The sequence below is a fragment of the Chlorocebus sabaeus genome, chromosome 1 (assembly GCF_047675955.1).
Source record: "Chlorocebus sabaeus isolate Y175 chromosome 1, mChlSab1.0.hap1, whole genome shotgun sequence".
Taxonomy (NCBI): Eukaryota; Metazoa; Chordata; class Mammalia; order Primates; family Cercopithecidae; genus Chlorocebus; species Chlorocebus sabaeus.
The window spans coordinates 76,241,652-76,267,962 of record NC_132904.1 but is presented as its reverse complement, the minus strand read 5'-3'; the positions used below and the strand labels follow the sequence as shown (position 1 = coordinate 76,267,962).

Below are 26,311 nucleotides of genomic sequence, written 5' to 3'. Positions count from 1 at the left end.
ACACCAAGTTGGGAAGGAAAGGAAGCTGGGATCAGGTCCTGAAGAGCATTATAAATCCTGTTAAGATGTCTTGCCTTGACCCTCAAAGTGGGAAGCCTCTTCAAGCAAAGAAGTAATTTGATGAGATGTGCTCTTTAGAAAGAACAGAAAAAACAAAATGGTATTTAATATTCCAATAGAGGGTTTTCATTAAACTTTTGTTAGTTACTTTTTGCTGAGGGCTAGTATTGGTCTCAACTCACCAGAAAGGATACCTGTATAATATATGTATGAAGTTGTAGCTGAAGAAGTAAAAGCAAGTCAATTGTAATAGACACTCTTTCTCTCTTTACCCTATGCGCAAGCCTGCCTTGAAATATGGTTCTAACAGAATGTTTCCAAACTGCACTCCTTGCACACAAATATTTTCATTTCCACAAAAGCGATAACTGTTTTCTTCCTTCTCTTTATAGATCAGTGTTCAATGAAGCTTGGATTTGTCATGGATCTCTGGTGACAAACATTGGTTATACTGGTGAGTTATATGGTTCTTCACTTCTCATTTGTCACCTTTTGTCATGAGCCAAGTTATGGTGAAAGCTTGATTTGTTTAATTTTCTCTATTCTTGGGTCATTTTTATTCATAATTCTCAAATCTGTCCCAAAGTCTTCAGAGTTCTGCCCACACCTGTGCCTAGTATATTACTCTGGATATATAGTTATAAGATACACCTTTAGAGGTGTACTTCCCTTGGGCCACAGTTGCATTGTGGAAGAGTTGTGTATAAACCATATATAAAATTTATAAAAAACCATATATAAAGCATATATAACATTTAAATCCCCTAGAAAGCTTTTGTGTTTGAAGGGATCCTGTTACAAAGTGACAAATATATCTGAAAAAAATCATCACTTTTTTGTCTTGTTCAAAAAGTTATTCACATTGTAAATATACCTGATGTTCAGTAATGAAGTTTTGCTTCTGTAACTTTTTTGGTTTGATATGTTATTGAAATGTTGGTGACAAGATGAAAAACTTACCCCAGATTGGAAAATAAATCAAAGGGCAGACATTAAAACAAGATATTTTAAAACTTTCTGAAAAGATTTCTGACCTTCACATAAGCTGCATTCTAATGGAAGAATGGAATATATTTCCAGACATGTTATCTATTCTAGTCTCTTCTTCAGAGCATGTTTTGTTGTTTTTGTATGAGATATTGTTCTTTTTTGTGTGAGGGAAGGTTGATTTGGAGTTTTGTTTATTGGGAGGCACAATACCTAGAGTTGTGTGATAAGAAGCTTGTTTTTTGTTTCTATAAAAAAAAAAAAAGAGTTGATTCTGGAGACTGAGTTGTTTCTTGTTTGTAGCACAGCATATTTCTGGATGCATAAATGCAGATTGGAAATAATAAATGTACTCAGAAGGCATAGTTAACATAACACATTTTTTTTTCATACCCACACATTTTGCCTTGTGCCACTAGCAATAATTTGGGGAAAACAGAAACAAGTCCAAAAAATATAATTCACTTTACAGTAATTGGTTTCTTATTTATAGTTTTCCCCATACTAACACCTTTGTCAATATTTTACTACCTCTTGGAAGGGCAATTTTGGATTTTTCTGAGGCAGCCATGATTATCTATCCTATTGTTCCCACTGTTACATTTGGAGTAACAAACCTTGTGATTTTTGTTGAGAACATAAAATCTGTATATGTCCTCCAGCAACCTCTCCACATATTACTCCATCCCTTCCCACATTCCCATCAGCACATATCGCGAATTCTTTACTATTTTTATTTTCTGTTCTAAGCCAATTCCATTTCTATTTATCCCATCCAAGTACAATGTAATCACTTTTGGATTGTTGGCACATTGTTGAAAACATTGGTATACTCAAATTCTTTCCATTTTTTAACAGCATGAAAAACAAAATCAGAATTTCAATTACCTTTGAAAAACATATTGTGCACATCTTAAAATCCCAAAATGCCACCTGAAATAAGTTGCAAGGAATATTTTAGTTGCGTTCCTCAGCACACCTGCAGAAAATGATTTATACCCTTACCATATTGTTTAATCTGGTTTAATTGTAAACATTAATATAGAACAGAGCAGCAAATACATGGTCAGTAAAATTATGTAACAGGGAAATAATATTTTATTTCCTCATTTGAAATCAGTTTTTACTTTTTGGTAAGTGAGATAGAATGATTTGTCTGTAATCTGAACAAAAATATTTCTGCCAATACTCTATTAAAAATAGAAAGAAAATAGTGTTCTCATCACACAAGTGATTACCCTTTTAGCTGATGTGTTTTGCTCTTTTATTCCTCAGCTTTTTGAGTGGTCTAGTAAATGCTAGCTTTCCAAAGTGAGACACTTAAAATCTAAAAGAAGTAATGTAAGAAGCACAGTCAATGAATGTTTCATTTTACATTGAGGGTAAAGTTTCTAATTCTGGATTTTAAAAAAAAATACATTTTTTCATCTGGTATTCACCCTTAATGTTAAATATTCTAATAGCCACTTCATAATTCATATCTGGTTAATTTTTTAAATTTCTGCATTGATGTGACATGAATGCTATCAAAATTAAATAATTTTATATTATCCTTTAGTGGTATCAGTATCACAGTCTACATTTTTCTTAATTCAGGAATTGAGCTACTAGTATCTGTGTTACAATGTATAATAATATCAGAAGTACAAATCTCTCCTTAGTGCTAAACCTGATTCTTTGTCAGTTTAACCAATTTAAACCAGAAATCTGGTTTTCTGGTTCAGTTCTGGAAATTATAGTGTTCTAGTTATTACCTTTGCCCATCAGGGTAGGAAAATTGGGTTATTCATTTGATGGTAGAGCCTCCAAAGCTGAATATTAAGGCAGTTGTGGGCTGACAAGTATTCTACTTCCTTAACTTTAAACAGTGTCAATTATGAAACAGACCATTAATTCAATAATGCTAGGGCAGTAATCATTGGCAGGTAAGAGGGTGAAATAAATGTGAAAATTAGCTAAACAAACTCCTGTTCTACAACATTAATTTACCCATATACCCACCATTTATTTTAAGTGTCGTGATCAAAATTTGAATCTAATCCTTCTTAACACTTAGAATTCTTCGGAATTCCTTTTGGCCATCTGCAGCTATGCATTGCATCAGGGAGTGAGCCTCATTTACATCTCTTGTCCTCTTTAACACCTTTTCAATTGACAGTGCAATTTCAAGGCAAATGGAGGAAGAACACAATTTGATCTAGATTAGCTATATGGTGAAACTCATGGCTCTTTTTTGTTATTCCCTTAATTAAACTAGTTATCTCTAGAAATTAAAAAATTTCTGTTGAAAGTCAGCCTAACCTTCTACCAGATATCATAGGCACCTAAGTTGTAGTTCTTGAAACATCACTTGTCCATATCTACCTTTATTAGACTTGAAAATTCTATGAACCACCTGAAGGTACTTGGTGCATTCCAGTGCCTTTTATTGCACTGCTTGGAATGTGCCAGTTGTTCTCTGCAGGCATTAACTTTTTGCTATAGTGTGACATCACAATACAGTCTTTGAGGCCATTTTGAACAATTATTATAAATCCAGATTTAATGTAAAATTTAACCACATATGGTGCTACCAATGCAAATATATCAACTCAGCTGTTAGTCTGAACAGATCTACCTTCTGTGCATTGCAAGTTCATACACATGTACACAATAACAACTCTGTCACAAATTATTCCTCTTCCTAGGAGCTAAAGAGTTCTTTCTGGCATCCCTTGTAATACACATTCCGATTTCAGAATAATTAAAATGTGAAAAGGTGTTTCTCTTAGAATTAAGGAAATAGAACAGCTAACATTTCAAAGGACCAGTATCTCCTGTATAAACATAAGAATGGACCTAAGCTATCAACATTCACTCTAGTACCTTCAAAGGTATCACCTAAGTCTCTTCCTCTCTTTTGTTCTCATCCTCATCCTCTTTCTTTCCCTTTATCCCTCTTACTCTCCTGAATGTATGCCTCACTTCTTGTTTATCTTTCTGAAAGAAAATAGAATTGTTACTGTTTGTGTGATAATACTCATTACAAGGTATAATGCGATTGCTTAGGATGGTAGTATCTCTTTACTGTGAGTCTATCACTGGGATGACCATACATTTAGCCCAGAACAGTCCATGTATGGCTCTTGTTTCCATGTAATTATCAACAGGGCTCTGTTCAGCTCTAAAAGTATCCTGATTTGGTTGATAAATTACATGAATGGATAAGAGTCACAAACCAAATCATAAAATGCTTCCAGCTGAGCAAGTGACTATGAAGTCCTTGTGTCCATCAACACAAGCAGCTGAAGACTGTGAAAGTATCATTTTCCTCATGTTGGAAAATGAGGAAACAAACTGAGTATAAGTTACCCAAGGAAACTGAAGAAGCGGTTAGGGGACCTCAGTTGGGAAGGTGACAAGGACTCTTGCAGACAGACCTACTGGCAAGAAATAAGGTAAATAGAAGCAGTAAGGATGCAGGCCTTAAACAGAGAAGGCAGGAAGCCAGGCAGGGAGTCCTCGGTTGTGCACCAGCCCTGTGGGGCTCAAGTTTAACTCTAGTAGGGTCAGAAATCTATTTTTAATGAATATCACAGTGACTTGGGTGCCTCTATTTTTCTCATTCTCTTCCTTTGGTGTTTTTCTCAGTGCTTGGCAACATTATTTTGAGAGTTCAGAGGCTCTCCGCTATGCAACAAAGGCCTTTCTCTACCCTAAGGCTAGACTTTAAAAGCAGAACATCATAGTCTTGAGAACTGGTTCACCTTGGGAGCATTAGAAATCCCAACCCAAGGGGAAGGCAAGACTTTCCAGGATAGAGTCCTTCTATCTAGATACTTTAAAACTGTGGCAGGTTCTGTGCGTTGTATAACAATGAGAATGTTCCCTTACTGTCTTGCCCTCTGCATTTGCTTCCTCTTTCCCCAATTTTCCTTCCATATTTTTTCCCCCATTGTGTCTTCCAGTACTGCCCAGCCTCCTTCAGGCCCTCTTTCATCAGCAATTGTACTGCACTTTAGATAAAAGTTGATCACCCCTCTCTTTGCCTCTTAATTTTAAAGATAAGCAAACTGAATATATTAAATTGTTTCTAAATGGAATCAGAGGAAATACTCTGTTGATTTTCAACCAATTTTTTTTTATTTTACCCTTAATTCATATGTCACTAGCTCTTTAGGTATAAATAGCCCTTATTCCAGTGCACAGGCTTTTAATGATCTTCTTTTTTTCTCTCTCTCATAATTTGGTTATGCTTTCTAAACATGAGATTTTAAAACCAAGCTCCATACAGAGAAGGAGGTCACAGACTGATTACCAGGGGTGTGCAGCATTTTATGGAGAGGATTGCGTTCAGGCAGCAGGGAGTTCTAGAAGCCATTCAATGCTCTGTTCAACCAGTAGTTACAGGGTTGGAGATGCTGCTGGCTCCTGGTGGTTCAATTTTGAAAAAGATGATGAGATAGAACTCAAGGATGAAGCAAAAGTCAACAAACAGCACAGGTATAGAAGATGGAGAAATCTGGCTTCAAAGCCTGATTTTGCCGTTTACATAGTATAATCTTGCAGGGGTTCTCACCATCAAGAGATACCATCTCACACCAGTTAGAATGGCCATTATTAAAATATAAAAAAAATAACAGATGCTGGCAACATTGTGGAGCAAAGAGAACACTTATGCACTACTGCTGGGAATGTAAATTAGTTCAGTCATTGTGGAAAGCAGTGAGGTTATTGGTCAAAGAGCTTAAAATTGAATTACTGGGGGGCGCGCCCAAGATGGCCAAATAGGAACAGCTCCAGCTTCCAGCTCCCAGCATGAGCGACATAGAAGATGGGTGATTTCTGCATTTTCAACTGAGGTACTGGGTTCATCTCACTGGGGCGTGTCAGACAGTTGGCGCTGGTGTGCAGGTGCAGCCCGACCAGCTTGAGCTGAAACAGGACGAGGCATCGCCCCACCTGGGAAGCGCAAGGGGGAAGGGAATTCCTTTTCCTAGCCAAAGGAAATTGAGACTCACAACACCTGGAAAATCGGGTAACTCCCACCCTAATACTGCACTTTACCAAGGGTCTTAGCAAACGGCACACCAGGAGATTAAATCCCACACCTGGCCCAGAGGGTCCCATGCCCACAGAGCCTCCCTCATTGCTAGCACAGCAGTCTGAGATCTAACTGCAAAGCAGCAGCCAGTCTGGGGGAGGGCACCTGCCATTGCTGAGGCTTAAGTAGGTAAACAAAGCCGCTGGGAAGCTCAAACTGGGTGGAGCCCAATGCAGCTCAAGGAGGCCAGACTGCCTCTGTAGACTCCTCCTCTGGGGACAGGGCACAGCTAAACAAAAAGCAGCAGAAACCTCAGCACAGGCAAATGCCCCTGTCTGACAGCTTTGAAGAGAGAAGTGGATCACCCAGCATGGAGGTTGAGATCTGAGAATGGACAGACTGCCTGCTCAAGTGGGTGCCTGACCCCTGAGTAGCTTAATTGAGAGACATCCCCCACTAGGTGCAGACAGACACCTCACACCTCACACGGCGGGGTACACCCCTGAGACGAAGCTTCCAGAGCAACAATCAGACAGCAACACTCACTATTCAGCAATACTCTATCTTTTGCAGCCTCCGCTACTGATACTCAGGCAAACAGGGTCTGCAGTGGACCTCAAGCAAACTCCAACAGACCTACAGCTGAGGCTCCTGACAGTTAGAAGGAAAACTAACAAACAGAAAGGACACCCACACCAAAATCCCATCAGTACATCACCATCATCAAAGACCAATGGCAGATAAAACCAGAAAGATAGGGAAAAAGCAGAGCAGAAAAGCTGGAAATTCAAAAAATCAGAGCACATCTCCTCCTCCAAAGGAACGCAGCTCATCGCCAGCAATGGAACAAAGCTGGACGGAGAATGACTTTGACGAGTTGAGAGAAGGCTTCTGTCAATCAAACTTCTCAGAGCTAAAGGAGGAACTACATAACCAGCGCAAAAAAACTAAAAACCTTGAAAAAAGAAAGGATGAATGGATAACTAGAATAATCAATGCAGAGAAGACCTTAAAAGAACTGACAGAGATGAAAACTATACCACAAGAGCTACGTGACAAATGCACAAGCTTCAGTAACCAACTTGATCAACTGGAAGAAAGAGTATCAGCGATTGAAGAACAGATGAATGAAATGAAGTGAGAAGGGAAGTGCAGAGAAAAAAGAATAAAAAGAAATGAACAAAGCCTCCAAAAAATATGGGATTATGTGAAAAGACCAAATCTATGTCTGATTGGTGTGCCTGAAAGTGACGGGGACAATGGAACCAAGTTGGAAAACACTCTGTAGGATATCATCCAGGAGAACTTCTCCAACCTAGAAAGGCAGGCCAACATTCAAATTCAGGAAATACAGAGAACGCCACAAAGATACTCCTCGAGAAGAGCAACTCCAAGACACATAATTGTCAGATTCACCAAAGGTGAAATGAAGGAAAAACTGTTAAGGGCAGCAGGAGAGAAAGGTCAGGTTACACACAAAAGGAAGCCCATCAGACTAATAGCAGATCTCTCTGCAGAAACTCTCCAAGCCAGAAGAGAGTGGGGGCCAATATTCAACCTTCTTAAGGAAAAGAATTTTCAACCGAGAATTTCATATCCAGCCAAACTAAGTTTCATAAGTGAAAGAGAAATAAAATCCTTTACAGACAAGCAAATGCTGAGAGATTTTGTCACCCCCAGGCCTGCTCTACAAGAGTTCCCGAAGGAAGCACAAAACATGGAAAGGAGCAACAGGTACCAGCCATTGCAAAAACATGTCAAAATTAAAGTCCATCGAGGCTAGGAAGAAACTGTATCAACTAACGAGCAAAATAACCAGCTAATATCATAATGACAGGATCAAGTTCACACATAACAATATTAATCTTAAATGTAAATGGAATAAATGGTCCAATTAAAAGACATAGACTGGCAAATTGGATAAAGAGTCAACACCCATCAGTTTGCTGTATTCAGCAGAGCCGTCTCACATGCAGAGATACACGTAGGCTCAAAATAAAGGGATGGAGGAAGATCTACCAAGCAAATGGAAAACAAAAAAAAGCAGGAGTTGCAATCCTAGTCTCTGATAAAACAGACTTTAAACCAACAAAGATCAAAAGAGACAAAGAAGGGCATTACATAATGGTAAAGGGATCAATTCATCAGGAAGAGCTAACTATCCTAAATATATATGCACCCAATACAGGAGCACCCAGATTCATAAAGCAAGTCCTTAAAGACTTATAAAGAGACTTACATTCCCATATAATAATAATGGGAGACTTTAACACCCCACTGTCAACATTAGACAGATCAACAAGACAGAAAGTTAACAAGGATATGGAGGAATTAAACTCAACTCTGCACCAAGTGGACTTAATAGACATCTACAAAACTCTCCACCCCAAATCAACAGAATATACATTCTTCTCAGCACCACATCGCACTTATTCCAAAATTGCCCACATAGTTGGAAGTAATGCACTCCTCAGCAAATGGAAAAGAACAGAAATTATAACAAACTGTCTTTCAGACCACAGTGCAATCAAACTAGAACTCGGGATTAAGAAACTCACTCAAAACCCCTCAACTACATGGAAACTGAACAACCTTTTCCTGAATGACTACTGGGTACATAACGAAATGAAGGCAGAAATAAAGATGTTCTTTGAAACCAGTGAGAACAGAGACACAACATACCAGAATCTCTGGGACACATTTAAAGCAGTGTGTAGAGGGAAATTTATAGTACTAAATGCCCACAAGAGAAAGCACAAAAGATCTAAAATTGACACCCTAACATCACAATTAAAAGAACTAGAGAAGCAAGAGCAAACACATTCAAAAGCTAGCAGAAGGCAAGAAATAACTAAGATCAGAGCAGAACTAAAGGAGATAGAGACACAAAAAAACCCTCCAAAAAAATCAATGAATCCAGGAACTGGTTTTTTAAAAGATCAACAAAATTGTTACACCGCTAGCAAGACTAATAAAGAAGAAAAGAGAGAAGAATCAAATAGATACAATAAAAAAATGATAAAGGGGATATCACCACCAACCCCACAGAAATACAGACTACCATCAGAGAATACTATAAACACCTCTACGCAAATAAACTAGAAAACCTAGAAGAAATGGATAATTTCCTAGACACTTACACTCTCCCAAGACTAAACCAGGAAGAAGTTGAATCCCTGAATACACCAATAGCAGGCTCTGAAATTGAGGAAATAATTAATAGCCTACCAACCAAAAAAAGTCCAGGACCAGATGGATTCACAGCTGAATTCTACCAGAGACACAAGGAGGAGTTGGTACCATTCCTTCTGAAACTGTTCCAATCAATAGAAAAAGAGGGAATCCTCCCTAACCCATTTTACGAGGCCAACATCATCCTGATACCAAAGCCTGACAGAGATACAACAAAAAAAGAGAATTTTAGACCAATATCCCTGATGAACATCAATGCAAAAATCCTCAATAAAATACTGGCAAACTGAATCCAGCAGCACATCAAAAAGCTCATCCACAATGATCAAGTAGGCTTCATCCCTGGGATGCAAGGTTGGTTCAACATACACAAATCAATAAATGCAATCCATGATATAAACAGAACCAATGACAAAACCACATGATTATCTAGTAAATGCAGAAAAGGCCTTTGACAAAATTCAACAGCACTTCATGCTAAAAACTCTCAATAAACTAGGTATTGATGGGACTTATCTCAAAATAATAAGAGCTGTTTATGACAAACCCACAGCCAATATCATACTGAATGGGCAAAAACTGGAAGTATTCCCTTTGAAAACTGGCACAAGACAGGGAAGCCCTCTCTCACCACTCCTATTCAACATAATGTTGGAAGTTCTGGCCAGGGCAATCAGGCAAGAGAAAGAAATAAAGCATATTCAAGCAGGAAGAGAGGAAGTCAAATTGTCTCTGTTTGCAGATGACATGATTGTATATTTAGAAAACCCTATCGTCTCAGCCCAAAATCTCCTTAAGCTGATAAGCAATTTCAGCAAAGTCTCAGGATACAAAATCAATGTGCAAAAATCGCAAGCATTCTTATATACCAGTAACAGACAAACAGAGAGCCAAATCATGAATGAACTCCCATTCACAGTAGCTTCAAAAAGAATAAAATACCTAGGAATCCAACTTACAAGGGATGTAAAGGACCTCTTCAAGGAGAACTACAAACCACTGCTCAGTGAAATAAAAGAGGACACAAACAAATGGAAGAACATACCATGCTCATGGATAGGAAGAATCAATACTGTAAATGGCCATACTGCCCAAGGTAATTTATAGATTCAATGCCATCACCATTAAACTACCAATGACTTTCTTCACAGAATTGGAAAAAACTGCTTTAAAGTTCGTATGGAACCCAAAAAGACCCCGCATTGCCAAGACAATCCTAAGCCAAAATAACAAAGCTGGAGGCATCATGCTACGTGACTTCAAACTATACTACAAGGCTGCAGTAGCAAAAGCAGCATGGTACTGGTACCAACACAGAGATATAGACCAATGGAACAGAACAGAGTCCTCAGAAATAATACCACACATCTACAGCCATCTGATCTTTGACAAACCTGACAAAAACAAGAAATGGGGAAAGGATTCCCTATTTAATAAACGGTGCTGGGAAAATTGGCTAGCCATAAGTAGAAAGCTGAAACCGGATCATTTCCTTACTCCTTATATGAAAATTAATTCAAGATGGATTAGAGACTTAAATGTTAGACCTAACACCATAAAAAGAAACCCTAGAAGAAAACCTAGGTAATACCATTCAGGACATAGGTATGGGCAAGGACCTCATGTCTGAATCACCAAAAGCAACAGCAACAAAAGCCAAAATTGGTGAATGGGATCTAATTAAACTAAAGAGCTTCTGCACAGCAAAAGAAACTACCATCAGAGTGAATAGGCAACCTACAGAATGGGAGAACATTTTTGCAATCTACTCATCTGTCAAAGGGCTAATATCCAGAACCTATAAAGAACTCAATCAAATTTACAAGAAAAAACAAACAACCCCATCAAAAAGTGGGCCAAGGATATGAACAGACACTTCTCAAAAGAAGATATTCATACAGCCAATAGACACATGAAAAAATGCTCATCATCACTCGCCATCAGAGAAATTCAAATCAAAACCACAATGAGATACCATCTCACACCAGTTAGAATGGCAATCATTAAAAAATCAGGAAACAACAGGTGCTGGAGAGGATGTGGAGAAATAGGAACAGTTTTACACTGTTGGTGGGACTGTAAACTAGTTCAACCACTGTGGAAGACAGTGTGGCGATTCCTCAAGGATCTAGAACTAGAAATACCATTTGACCCAGCCATCCCACTACTGGGGATATAACCAAGGAATTATAAGTCATGCTGCTATAAAGATACATGCACATGTATGTTTATTGCGGCACTATTCACAATAACAAAGAATTGGAATCAACCCAAATGTCCATCAGTGACAGACTGGATTAAGAAAATGTGGCACATATACACCATGGAATATTATGCAGCCATAAAAAGGGATGAGTTCATGTCCTTTGTAGGGACATGGATGCAGCTGGAAACCATCATTCTCAGCAAACTATTGCAAGAACAGAAAACCAAACACCGCATGTTCTCACTCATAGGTGGGAATTGAACAATGAGATCACTTAGACACAGGAGGGGGATCATCACTCACCGGGTCCTATTGTGGGGAGGGTGTGGGGGGAGGGATAGCATTAGGAGATATACCTAATGTAAATGATTAGTTAATGGGTGCAACACACCAACATGGCACCTGTATACATATGTAACAAACCTGCACGTTGTGCACATGTACCCTAGAACTTAAAGTATAACAAGAAAAAAAAAAACTGAATTACCATTTAACTCAGCAATCCCATTATTGGTATACACACAAAAGAATTTAAATCATTCTACCATAAAGACATGCATGTGTTTGTGCATCACAGCACTATTCACAATAGCAAAGACATGAAATTAACCTAAATGCCCATCAATGGTAGACTGGATAAAGAAAATGTGGTACATATACATCATGGAATACTATGCAGCCATAAAAAAGAATGAGATGATGTCCTTTGTAGCAACATGGATGGAGCTGGAAGCCATTATCCTAAGCAAACTAACACATACAGAAAACCAAATACCACATGTTCTCCAATATAAAATAAGAGCTAAACATTGAGTATACATGGACACAAAGAAAAGAACAACAGACGCTAACACCTATTTAAGTTGGAGGGTCAGAGGAGGGAAAGGGAAGGATCAAAAACTGCCTATCAGGTACCATGCTGAATACCTCAGTGATGAAATAATCTGTATACACAAAACCCCCATGACAAAAAATTTACCTGTGTAACAAACTTGCATACCCCTGGACCTAAAATAAAAATGAAAAACAAAAAGAAATATAATGACACTTTGGGAGAGTTGTTTGTAGTTTGGCATGCCTGAAGTACACAGTAGGGGTGGGGTCACAGATGATGCTGCAAAGATAGTCAGGGCCCAGATTATAAAGTTCCTGAAAGTTCCCACTTCATACCTGCTAGTAGTAGACAATAGGTCAGGCAAAGGAAGTTTGGCCAGGTCAGAGATACTAAGGGAAAAATGTTTTCTTGGATTTATCATATTGAATTTACTTAGATTGTATTGAATCTATAGATCAATTTAAGATGAGTCGGTATCTTAAGAAATTGAACATGGTATATCCCTCCATTTATTCAGATCTATTTTAGTTTCTCTCAATAACATTTTATAGCTTTCAGTGTAAAGTTTCTCTACATCTTTGTTAAATTTATTCCAAAATATTTTATGTTTTATAACATGTAAATGAAACTATTTACATATTTACTGCTATAAAGTTTTAGTGATTTTTACATGTTAACATTGTACCCTACTATTTTACTAAATTTACTTATTAGGTCTAATATATGTATTGCAGTTTCCTATGGATTTTCTATGTAAATGATTATATTAGCTACAGATAGAAACAGTTTTACTCCATCCACTTTATTAACTTTCCAGTATTTTTATTTGTTGAATCTTTTCCTCATTTCCAATCTAGGAAACACAACCTAGAAAGAGTATTCAGTATTTTCAACCTAGGAAAATTATTCATTATTTCACCATTAGGTATAATAATTGCTACAGGGTTTCTGGTGGAGTCCTTTATTAGCTTATAGAAATGTTCACCTATTTTTAGTTTTCTGGCCTTTTTTTTTTTTTAACATGAATGGATTTTGAATTTTGTAAATTTATTTTTCTGCATGTATTGAAATGATTATCTGATTTTTCTTCTGTATTGATACAGCAAATAGCATTAATTAAGTTTATCATGGTGAGATTAAAACTTACATAATTATGGTATAGTATTCCTTTTTTCTATTATTGATTCAATTTGCTTATCTGTTTAGGTATTTTTGCATGTACGTTCATAAGGGATATTAGCCTTATTTACTTTTAATATTTTGTCAGATTTTGGCATTATGGTTATGCTGGCTTCGTAAAACAAGTTGGGAAGTTTTTCTTCTCTATTTTCTGAAATGATGTAAGATTAGTTTCAGTTCTTTAATGTCGGATAGGATTTGATAAGATTTAATTTTATTTATTTATTTATTTAAGATGGAGTCTTGCTCTGTCACCAGGCTGGAATGCAGTGGCTCGATCTTGGCCCACTGCAACCTCCGGCTCACTGCAACCTTCGACTCCCAGGTACAAGCAATTCCCCTGCCTCAGCCTCCCAAGTAGCTGGGACTACAGGCGCATGACACCATGCACAGCTAATTTTTTGTATTTTAGTAGATACAGGGTTTCACCACGTTGGCCAGGGTGGTCTCAACCTCCTGACCTCGTGATCTGCCCGCCTCCGCCTCCCAAAGTGCTGGGATTACAGGCGCGAGCTGCTGTGCCCAGCCAATTTTATTTCTTTTTTTGTTGTCTGATAGAACCAGTAAAGCCTTCTAGACCTGAAGTTTTCTTTGTAAGAGGATTTGATAATGATTTAATTTCTTATTAGAAATAGGGCTATTCAGATTTTCTGTTTTTTCTTATGTCAGTTCTGGTAAACAGTGTTTTTCAAATAATGTGTTGAATATGTGACATAAGTTAATAATATTACTTTAATGTCATTTAAGTGTCGATAGTATCCAAAATAATAATCTCCTTTTTTATGTTTGATATTGATAAGTTGTATTTTCTCACCCTTTTCCTTAATCATTCTAGCTAGAGTTTTAATAAGTTTCTGAGTCTTCAAAAAAACACACCTTTGGGCTTTATTAATTTTAAAAATTATTTGCCATTTTCTATATGCTTTATCTCTAAACTTATTTTTATTACTTTCTTTTTTCTACTAATGTTCCATTTACTTTGGTGTTCTTTTGGTGGCTTCTTACGGTAATATCAGGGGTCATCGTTCAGAGCAATAACTCTCTAAACATTGCTGTCATTCTATTTTGATATGTTGTTTTTTTATTTGAATTTAGATCAAAGTGTTTTCTTATTTTCTGCATGATTTCTTTTATCCATGTATTATTTAGAAGTATATTTATTATCAAATATTGTGATATTACAAGGTATCTTATTGTTATTATTGATTTCAGTTTCATTCCATTGAGATCAGAGAACATACTTTATATAAATTTAATCCTTTTTAATTGTTTTAATTTCTTAAATTTAATTTGTAGCACAAAACATAATCACCCTGATGAACAAACGTACTTGAAAAGAATGAGTATCTTCTAGTTATAGTGTCCTATACATATTAATTAGGTTAAGGTGTTTGATAGTTTTGTTCAGAACATTTATGTCTTTTATTTTTTCTAATTTCTGAGAGAAGGATGTTAAAGTCTCCAGTTACTACTGTAACAATCTATTTGTTCCTTTAATTTTGCAAATTCTAAATGTCATCTTGATGAGACCTTTTATCATTTCATGGGGCTTTTTTTGTTTGTTTTTGTATTGTTGTTTTGTTTTGTTTTTTGCTTTTTCCTGAGACAGGGTCTTATTCTGTTGCCCAGGCTGGAGTGCAGTTTTGCTGTCATAGTTCACTGAAGCCCAGAACTCCTAAGCTCTGGCAATCCATAAAGGGGCTTTTTTTTTTTTTTTTTTTTTTTGTCCTTAATTAAGCTTTTTGTCTTGAGATCTATATCAGTCAAGGTCAAGAAATCACACAGAAGTTGAACAGGGCAAATTTAATATCAGGAATTGTTCAGTAGTAACAGCGGATTAATTACTAAGGGGCAGAACATGCTCTACCATGAATGATGAATGACAGCTACAGGAAGCAGCTTCTACCTCTGGGGCTGAGGAACAGTACCTAAGGAAGAAACACATTTTGAACAGGGCCAGAAGCATGAGACTCAGACCTGGTTGGAAATGTGAGTTTGGCACATTGGATGGCAGAGAAGTTCATGGAGGTGCCACAAACTGGAGCTGGCAGCACAGCAGGATCCTGACAAAATTCACTAGGAAACTACTCACTGAGGTGTAGCAGGAACTTACTGGAAAGGCACGTACTGAGGCACCCGAAAGAGTCGTTGGAATGTCACCTGGTGCAAACTGGCTAGAAAGCTGCCCAGAAAGGTGCCACTAAAAGTCAATGGGAAGGGAGCACCACTGGATGTCCTGCACACACACTGCCCGCCACTCATGCCTGGGAGAAAGAAAAGCACACCAAACCGGAAAGAAAAGCCCTTTCCTCCTACCGTGTCCCTGCAGCGCCCTCTACTGACAAAACGTAACAAAGGTGGCAATGGTGAAGTATTTAAAGCACCTACAGCACCATAAAGGCCAAAGGAGGATGAATTTGGAGCTAGGAAACAATAAAATTGATAACTGGCAAAAGCAGCAATCTGTTTGCTATAAAATCAGCAAGTCCAGCTGTTTATGTTTACTGTTTACGTGGTTATCTTTCTCCACCCACTTTCAGACATTTCTTTTAGACAGGATATAGTTGCTTTGCTTCTTGCTTTTTTAAAAAAACCAATTCTGTTAATTTCTGGGTTTTAATTGAAGTATTTAGTCCATTCACATTTATTGTAACTGTTGTCGTGGTTGAATTTAGGTCTACTAGTTTAGTTTGTTTGCTGTTTGTCTCCTCTGTTTTTGCTTCTTTGTTCTTTACTGTCTAGTTTTTAAAATAATTTTTAGAATTCTATTGATTTTATCTTTTGGTTTTTTAGTTCTTTCTCTTTGTGTTTTCTTTTTCTTTCTCTCTTTTAGCGATTGCTCTGGGTATTACAATTTATGTCCTTAACTTTTCTCTCTACTTAGAGTTAATAGCATAACACACCATAAAATGTAGAAACCTTGTAACCCCATATACTCATTTATCACCCCTTACCTTATGTTATAGCTACTGTAATATAATAACTGAAAATATTACAGTCCTAAGACAATGCTACAATTTTTGCTTGATTTTAAATTAAGAAAATCTACTATGTTATGCTTATCCAGATACTTACAATTTCCAATGCCTTTTATTCCTTCCTAAGGACAGATGTTTCTATCTGGTATCATTTTTCTTGAATCTGAAACACTTCATTATTTCATGTCATGTAGATCTTCTGACAATAAATTATGTTGTTTTTATTTTATCTTTTTTCTTTAATTGTTGTGGGGGGGGGTTCTTTTATTTGAGATGGGGTCTCGCTCTGTCACCCAGGCTGGAATGCAGTGGTGCAATCATAGCTCACTGTAGCCTCAAAGTTCTAGGCTCAAGCAATCCTCCTGCCTTGGTCTGCCAAAGCGCTGGGATTACAGACATGAGCCACTGTGCCTGGCCTATTTTGTTGTAAGATATCTTTATTTTCACTTTTATTCTTGAATGAAAATATCATTGGTTATTTTTATTCTGGGTATTTTTTTAACACTTTAAAGATAATTGCACCACTCTCTGCACTCCATATTTACTGATAAGAAATCAGAAGATTATGAGTTATTATTGCCCTTTATGTAATGTATCATTTCTGAGTGCTTTAAAGGTTTCTCTTTATTTTTGGTTTTTAGTAATTTGACTATGATTTCCCTAGATGTGAATTTCTTTATATCTATACTGCTTGGCATTCTCTGAATTCTTGAATTTGTAAATTTATGTCTTCTCCAAAGTTTGGGAAATTTTAGCCACTAATCTTTTCAATAATTTTTATTCCTTGTTTCTTTCACCTTCTTCTGAATGTCCAGGAGACCTTTTGTTATTTTCCAGGACTCGAGCAGAGGCATCACGCTTCCTGACTTTATACTATAGGGTTACAGTAACCAGAACAGCATGGTACTAATACAAAAGCAGACATATAGACCAATGGACCAGAATAGAGAGCCCAGACAAGGCCACACATCTACAACCATCTGATCTTCTATGAAGCTGACAAAAGCAATGTGGAAAGGGCTCCTTATTTAATAAATGGTGCTGGGATAACTGGCTAGTCACATGCAGTTCCTCGAGTCTCCTCTCACTTCTTCAATAATATTTTTACTCTCCTCTCTTTAGTTTGAATAATATCTATAGATAGTTTCCTCCATTATCTTCATTCTGCTGTTAAGTGCATCCAGTGAATAGTTATTGCACATATTATACTCTTCAATTTGATCATTTTCATTTTGTTCTTTTCATTCTTACAGGATTTTCTGATTTTTTTCTTTTTTTTTTTTTTTTTTTTTGCTGTTTTGCAGACACATCCTAGAGGCCCACATTATTTCTTTTGAATATTTTATGTTATATTTTTATTTTTTTGAGACAGTTGATGATTTTTTAAATTATGGTCATACTGACATATAATTCACATACCATAAGATTCCCCTTTTAAGCACACAATTCAATAGTTTTTTAGCACATTCACTGAATTGTACAACCATTACCACTATCAAATTTCACATCACTTTTTAAATAAACTTTTAGGTTCAGGGGTACATGTGCAGGTTTGTTACATAGGTAAACTTATGTCACAGAGGTTTGTTGCATAGATTATTTCCTCACTTAGTACTAATCTTAGTACTCAATAGTAATTTTTTCTGCTTCTGTCCCTCCTTCCACCCTTCACCCTCAGGTAGGCCCCAGCATCTGTTCCCCTCGTGTCCATTTGTTCTCATCCTTTAGCTCCCATTCATGAGTGAGAACATATGGTATTTGGTTTTCTGTTCATATGTTAGTTTGTTAAGGATAATGGCCTCAAGCTCCATCCATACCCCTGTAAAGGACATTATCTCATTCTTTTTAATGGCTGCATAGGATTCTATGTATATGTACCACATTTTCTTTATCCAGTCTGCCATTGATAGGCATTTAGGTTGATTCCATGTCTATGCTATTGTGAATAGTGCTGCAGCGTGATAGTGCTTGCATCTATTTTAATGATAGAATGCTTTATGTTCTTTTGGGTATATACCCAGTAATGGGATTGCATTGTCAAATGGTAGTTTTGTTTTCAGCTCTTTGAGGAATCACCACACTGTTTTCCACAATGGTTAAACTAATCTACACTCCCATCAACAGTGTGTAAGCGTTTCATTTTCACCGCAACCTCGCTAGCATCTGTCATTTTTTGACTTTTTAATAATAGCCATTATGTCTCTGAGATGGCTATTATTAAAATAATAAATATTTAATTAATAAATTTAATAAAATTTTAATAGAAATAAATTTTTAATTTGATATTTAAAATGTTAATTAAAAAATAAATGTTTAATAATTGCCATCTCATGGTCAGAATGGCTATTATTAAAAAGATGTGAGGTGGTATCTCATAATGGTCTTTATTTGCATTTCTCTAATGATCAGTGATGTTGAGTTTTTTTCATATGCTTGTTGGCTGTATGTATGTTTTCTTTTGAAAAGTGTCTGTTCATGTCCTTTGCCCACTTTGTAATGGGGTTGTTTTTTTCTTGTAAATTTGTTTAAGCTTCTTATAGATGCTGGATATTAGATCTTTATCAGATGCATAGTTTGCAAACATTTTCTCCCATTCTGTAGATTGTCTATTTACTCTGTTGATAGTTTCTTTTGCTGTGTAGAACTCATTTACTTTAATGAGATATCATTTGTCAATTTTGGCTCTTGTTTGGACTGCTTTTAACATCTTCATCATGAAACATTTGCCAAGTCCTATGTCAAAAATGATATTGCATACAGAGTCCTCCAGAGTTTTGTAGTTTTTTGTTTAACATCCTTAATCCATCTTGTATTGATTTTGCTATACAGTGTAAGGAAGGGGTCTAGTTTCAGTCTTGTGCATGTGGCTAGCCAGTTATCCCAGCACCATTTATTAAATAGGGAGTCCTTTCCACATTGCTTTTGTCAGCTTCGTAGAAGATCAGATGGTTGTAGATGTGTGGCCTTATGTCTGGGCTCTCTATTCTGTTCCATTGGTCTGTATGTCTGTTTCTGTATCAGTACCATCCTGTTCTGGTTACAGTAGCCCTATCATATAAAGTCAGGAAGCATGATGCCTCTGCTTTGATTTTTTTTTCCTCCTGCTCTTTTTACTTAGGATTGCCTTGGCTATTTGGGTACTTTCTTTGCCTCCATATGAAACTAGAATGGTTTTTTGCTAGTTCTGTGAAGAATGTCATTGGTAGTTTGGTAGGAATAACATTTAATCTGTAGATTGCTTTGGGCAGTGTGGCCATTTTAGTGATATTGTTTCTTCCTATTTATGAGCACGGAATGTTTTTCCATTTGTTGTGTCGTCTTGGATTTCTTTCAGCAGTGTTTTGTAATTCTCATTGTAGAGATCTCTCACCTCCGTTGTTAGCTGTATGCCTAGGTATTTTACTTTTTTGTGTCAATTGTGAATGGGATTGCATTCCTGATTTGGTTCTTGTCTTGGCTGTTGTTTGTGTATAAAAATGCTAGTAATTTTCATACATTGATTTTGTATCCTGAAACATTGCTGAAATTGTTTATCAGTTTAAGGAACTTTGGGGCCAAGATTATGGGGTTTTCTAGATAAAGAATCATGTCATCTACAAGCAGGGATAGTTTGACTTCCTCTCTTCCTATTTGTATGCCTTTATCTCTTTCTCTTGCCAAATTGCTCTGGCCAGGACTTCCAATAAAACTCCTATGTTGAATAGGAGTGGTGAAAGAGGGCATCCTTGTCATGTGCCTGTGTTCAAGGGGAGTGTGTCCAGCTTTTGCCCATTTAGTATGATGTTGGTTGTGGGTTTGTCATAGATGACTTATATTAGTTTGAGGTCGGTTCTTTCAATAACCTGGCTTGTTAACAGCTTTTAAAATAAAGGGATGTTGTATTTTTTGAAAGCCTTTTCTGTATCTATTGAAATGATTGTGTAATTTTTGTCTTTAGCTGTCTTTATGTGATGAATCACATTTGATTTGTATAGGTTTAACCAACCTTGCATCCCAATGATAAAGCCTACTTGATCATGATGGATTAGCTTTCTGATGGAGTGCTGGAGTCAGTTTACTAGTATTTTGTTAAAGATTTTTGCATCAGTGTTCATCAAGTATACTGGCCTGAAGTTTTGTAATTGTTGAGTTTCTGCCCGGTGTTAATATTGGGATGGTGCTGGCCTTATAGAATGAGTTGAATAGGAGTTCTACCTCCTTGGTTTTTTGGAATAGTTTAAGTAGGAATTGTACTAGCTCTTCTTTATACATCTGGTAGAATTCAGCTGTGAATACTTCTGGTCCTGGGCTTTCTCTGGCTTTTTTTAAATTACTAATTCAATTTTGGAATTCATCATTGGTCTGTTTAGGGATTCAGTTTCTTCCTGGTTCAGTCTTGGGAGGGTGTATATGTCCCAGAATTAATCTATTTCTTCTAGATTTTCTACTTTGAGCCTATACTGGTGTTCATAATAGTCTCTGATGGTTATTTGTATTTCTGTGGGGTCAGTTGTACTATTCACTCTGTCATTTTTAATCATGTGTATTTGGATCATCTCTATTCTCTTATTAGTCTATCTAGTTTTATATATCTTCTTACTATTTCAAAAGACCAGCTCCTGGATTCATTGATATTTTGAATTTCTTGTGTGTGTCTCAGTCTCCTTCAGTTCAGCTCTGATTTTGGTATTTTTTTTTCTTCCATTAGCTTTGGTTTGCTCTTGCTTCTCTACTTCTTTTAGTTGTCATGTTAGGTTGTTTATTTGAGATCTTTCTAACTTTTTGATGTGGGCATTTAGTGCTATAAGTCTCCCTCTTCACGCTGGCTTAGCTGTATTGCAGCAATTCTTACATGTTGTATCTTTTTTCTCATTCGCTTCAAAGAACTTCTTAATTGCTACCATTGTTTCATTATTTATCCAAAAGTCATTCAGGAGCAATTCATTTAATTTTTATGTAATCGTATGGTTTTGAGCAATTTTCTTAGTCTTAGTTTTGAATACTGTTTTTATTGCACTGTGGTTCAAGAGAGTGGTTGGCATGATTTTAGTTCTTTTGCATTTGCTGAGGATTGTTTTATGTCTAATTATATGGTCAGTCTTAGAGAATATTTGGCATGTGGCAATGCAAAGAATGTATATCCAGTTGTTTGGGGGTAAACGGTTCTGTAGATATGTATCAGTTCCATTTGGTCTACTATTAAGTTCAGGTCCTGAATATCTTCACTAATCTTCTGCTTCTGTGATCTGTCTAATACTGTCAGTATGGTATTGAAGTCTCCCACTGTTATTGTGTAGGAGTCTAAGTCTCTTTGAAGGTCTTTAGAAACTTGTTTTATGAACTTGAGTGCTTCTGTGATAGGTGCATACATATTTAGGATAGTTCTGTCTTCATGTTGAATTGAGTCCTTTACATTATGTAATGCCCTTTTTCATGTTTTTTTTTAATCTTTGTTGATTTAAAGTCTGTTTTGTCTGAAATTAGGATTGCAACCCCTGTTTTTTTGTGGTTTCCATTTGCTTGGTAGATTTTTCTCTATCCCTTTATTTTGAGCCTGTGGGTGTCACTGCATATGAGATTGGTCTCTTGAAGACAGCATACCACTGGCTCTTGCTTCTTTATCCAGCTTGCTACTCTGTGCCTTTTAATTGGGACATTTAACCTGTTTACTTTAAAGGTTAGTATTGATATGTGTAGATTTGATCCTGCCATTGTGTTGTTAGTTGGTTATTGTGCTGACTTATTTAGGCAGTTGCTATATAGTGTAACCAGTCTAGGTACTTAAATGTGTTTTTTTTTTTTAGTGGCTGGTAATGGTCTTTCCTTTCCATGTTTAGTGCTGGTTTAGGATCTCTTGTAAGGCAGGTCTGGTGGTAACGAATTCCCTCAGTATTTGCTTCTCTGAAAAGGCTCTTATTTTTCCCTTGCTTGTGAAGCTTAGTTCAGCCGGATATGAAATTCTGGGTTAGAATTTCTTTTCTTTAAGAATGTTGAAGCCTGGGCACAGTGGCTCATGCCTGCAATTCCAGCATTTTGGTAGGCTTAGGCAGGCAATCACTTGTGACCAGGAGTTCAATACCAGCCTTGGCAACATAGCAAAACCTCATCTCTACTAAAAAAAATACAAAAATTAGACAGGCATGGTGGCATATGCCTGTAATCCTAGCTACGAAGGAAACTGAGGCACAAGAGTCACTTTAGCCTGAGGGTGTGAAGGTTGTGGTGAGCCAAGATTGTGCCACTACACTCCATCCTCCTGGGTGATAGACTGAGCCTCTGCCTCAAAATAAATAAATAAACAAAATAAAAATAGAATGTTGAATACAGGCCCCCAATCTCTTCTGGCTTTTAGAGTTTCTGCCAAGAGGTCTGCTGTTAGTCTGATGAGCTTCCTTTTGTAAGTGACCTATCTTTTCTCTCTAGTGGCCTTTAGCATTCTTTCTTTCATTTCAACCTTGGAGAATCTGATGATTATGTGTCATGGGATGATCTTCTTGTGAAGTATTTGTGGGAGTTATCTGCATTTCCTAAATTTGAATCTAGCCCGTCTAGTTAGGTTGAGGAATTTCTTATTGATGATATCCTGAAATACGTTTTCCAAGTTGCTTCCATTCTCTCCATCTCTTTCAGAGATGGCAAGGAGTCATAGATTTGGTCTCTTTACATAATCCCATATTTCTTAGAGCTTTTGTTCATCCTTTTAATGTTTTTGTCTTTATTCTTGTCTATCTTATTTCAGATAGCCAGTCTTCAAGCCTTGAGACTTTTTTCAGCTTGGTCTATTCTACTGTTAATACTTGTGGTTGCATTACAAAATTCTTGTAGTATGTCTTTTAGCTATATCAGATTGGTTATATTGTTTTCTATACTGTCTATTTTGTCTGTCAGCTCCTGTATCCTTTTATTGTGATTCTTAGCTCCTTTAGATTGGGTTTCCATGTTCTACTGAATCTTGATTATCTTTGTTTCTACCCATATTCTGACTTCTAATTCTGTCATTTCAGACATCTCAGCCTGGTTAATAACCCTTGCTAGAGAATTAGTGTTTGGTCATTTGGAGGAAATAAGGCACTCTGGTTTTTTGAGTTGTCAGAGTTGTTGCACTGGTTCTTTCTCATCTTCATTCCTTCAGTCTTTGAAGTTGCTGTCCTTTGGATGTCATTTTTTTCTTTTATCCTATTTGATGACCTTGGAGGTTTGATTGTAGTATAAGGTGGGTTCAGTCAACTGGCTTCATTTCTGGAGGATTTTCTGGGGCCAAGGCTCAGCTCCCAACTCCTGGACTGTGTGCTTTAACTCTGAGGGACTAATATTGGGCCCCACCTTTGTCCTGTGGCTCTTCAATGTTAGGAACATGCTGTGCTGAAAGGGCCAAAGTGCTCTTGGACCACTGGTCACAACACTCTAATTGGTGGTGCTAGTTAAAGCACTTCATAGGGCAGTGGCAGTGGGATCCATTCTTGTCCTCATGTGCCAGCATCAGCAGCAGTGGAAGCACAGTGGCATGCAGCTTGTTGGCTGTGACAATATGCTAGCAGATACCTGAGTGCCAGGTGTCTGAGTGCTGTGGCAGGATGCTAGCAGATGCCTGAGTGCCATTGTCATTGTCCATGCCAGCATTTGCAGCAGTGGCTGTGGCAGCACAGCTTAGGGGGTCAGTGGGCCCCTGCCAGTGACTGTGCACAAATTCACACTAGTGGTGGTATTAGCATGGGGGCAAAGTGCTGGTGGGCACAAGACTATATCCATTTGGTTATTTTTGGTAGTTTGTCTTTCTTTGTTGAGATTTTTGTGTCTCTTTATTCAGCACAGCATATTTTCCTTTACTTCATTGAGCATAGTTAAAATAACTGCTTTAAAATCCTTATTTTCTCATTCCAACACTGGAGTAATTTCAGGGTCAGTCTCAGTTGATTATCTTTTCTCTTGCAACTGGGTCACAATCTCCTAATTTTTGGTACATAAAGTAATTTTGAATTTTATCCTGGACATTGTGAATATTATATTTTGGAGCCTCTAGATTCTGTTATAGTCTGCCAGAGTATTGGCATTTTCATTTTAGCAGGCAATTAACTTTGTGTTTCAGTCAGAGTTATCCAGAGAACTTAGATAACCAATAGGATATATATGAGATATATACATAGGATTCACATACTCACATATTATAATAAAAGTTTTACTTTAAGGAATAGGCTCACACATTGTGGAATTGTCAAAACTGAAATCTGTAGGATAGGCTGGAAGCTAGAAATGCAGGCAGGATTTGATATTGCACTCTTGAGGCAGAATTAATTCTTCTTCAGGAAACATCAGTTTTTGCTCTTAAGATCTTCAACTAGTTGCATGAAGCCAACCCACATCATCAAAGGTAATGTCCTTTACTTGAAGTGAACCTATTTTACATGTTAACCATATCTACAAAATACCTTCACATTATCTCTACATTAGTGTTTGTTCAAACAACTGCATACTATAAGTTAGCCAAGTTGATACATAACACTAACCATCACACTTGGTCAGACTCACCCTCTGCAAACATTCACACTGACAGTTGGTGTTTGTTCTTTAAGCCTTGGATACAAACTACTTCCAGTCTGCCCCATACATGCAGGCGTAAGCCAGAGACTTGGAAAGAGCTTATAAACAGAAGTCAGCTCCATGTCTTTTCCAGGATTCCTTCCTCATTTTTCAGTGGCTGTGGTTAGCCTGAACTCTGTCATTTGGTTCTTTACGCTGGAAAGACTGTGGGTTTTGTATCATAGGTTTACTAATTCTGCATAACCTATTTGGTCTATCCTTAGGTTAAAAACTGTAAAAATGAAAAAAACATACCACATACTACTACCTTCTTCCAAACTATTTCCCTCCAGAATCTACTTGTAATTTCTTTGTCATTTTCAGTACCTTAGTTCATTGTTGTATTTTCATTTTTGTTTTTATATTTATCCACAGTTTACAGTTGCTATCTATGGAAGGATAAGATCTGGTAGGAGTTTGGCTAGCTATACTGGACACCAAAATGTTATGTATATCATGTATAGTAAATAAAACAATGAAAAAAAAAAGCCTGGTGTATTTCTAACACATAGTAAATGATCAAGAAATAGCAGCTATTATCATTACACTATTTCTACTAGTGGAATATGAGTAGTTGGCAGAGTGACTGTTGTGGTTAACTATTTGTCTCATAGCCGAGCTCTAGATGACTCTAGGTGTTCAGAGAGGGGCAAGTCCAGATTCCTCAGGAGATCATCCCTCTGGAGCAAGGCAGGGAGTCAGGATCATAGCTAAGTTTGTTTGCAGGGCTGTCTAGCCTTTCCAGCAACTAGTGCTACTTGGGAAACCAATGTAGCCATCTAATTGTAAAGATATGACTAGTCTAGAAATTTTTCAAAGAACAATAAGAAGAAACTGGGGCTTCAGGCACTCAAGGCTAGACTACAGGCCCCCTACTTAAAAGTAAGCTTCCTAAGTACATGAATTTTGCCTGTTTGATTAATGTCTATATCCCCAAGGTCCAGTCCAGTGGTTGACACATAGTAGGCGCATCATAAGTATTAACTCAAAGAATGGAGATCAAAGTTTAGAAAGCAGGATCCACCAAGTGCCTACTTAATGATAAATTTGAAAATGCTTTTCTGCCTCAGAAAAGGAGAGAGCAGAGTCTATAAGTAGGACAGGTGACCAGTAGCAGCAATAGAAAAAGCTGGAAAGGGCAGACCAGCTCCATTACAGAGCTTCCATCCATCAGCTCAGCTCAGCCAGAGGATGTATCTTCTACCTCAGCTTGTCCCAGGGCTGGAAAGCATGGATGCTGTATGAGTGGCCGGTGTGTAGCCTCTGTTCGAGGTCTCATCCCCATCTTGAAGCAG

General features: G+C 37.2%; 1 protein-coding gene across 4 annotated transcripts in view; it reads left to right on the top strand.

The window, feature by feature from the left end:
• TENM4 (teneurin transmembrane protein 4) overlaps positions 1–26,311 on the top strand; it is a 3,083,677-nt gene that overhangs the window by 2,016,538 nt on the left and 1,040,828 nt on the right. For all 4 annotated transcript variants that reach the window (XM_073019796.1, XM_073019792.1, XM_073019798.1 and 1 more), the window contains one exon: positions 453–514. The gene's annotated coding sequence lies outside the window, so the exon portion shown is untranslated. The remainder of the gene's footprint in view (positions 1–452; positions 515–26,311) is intronic.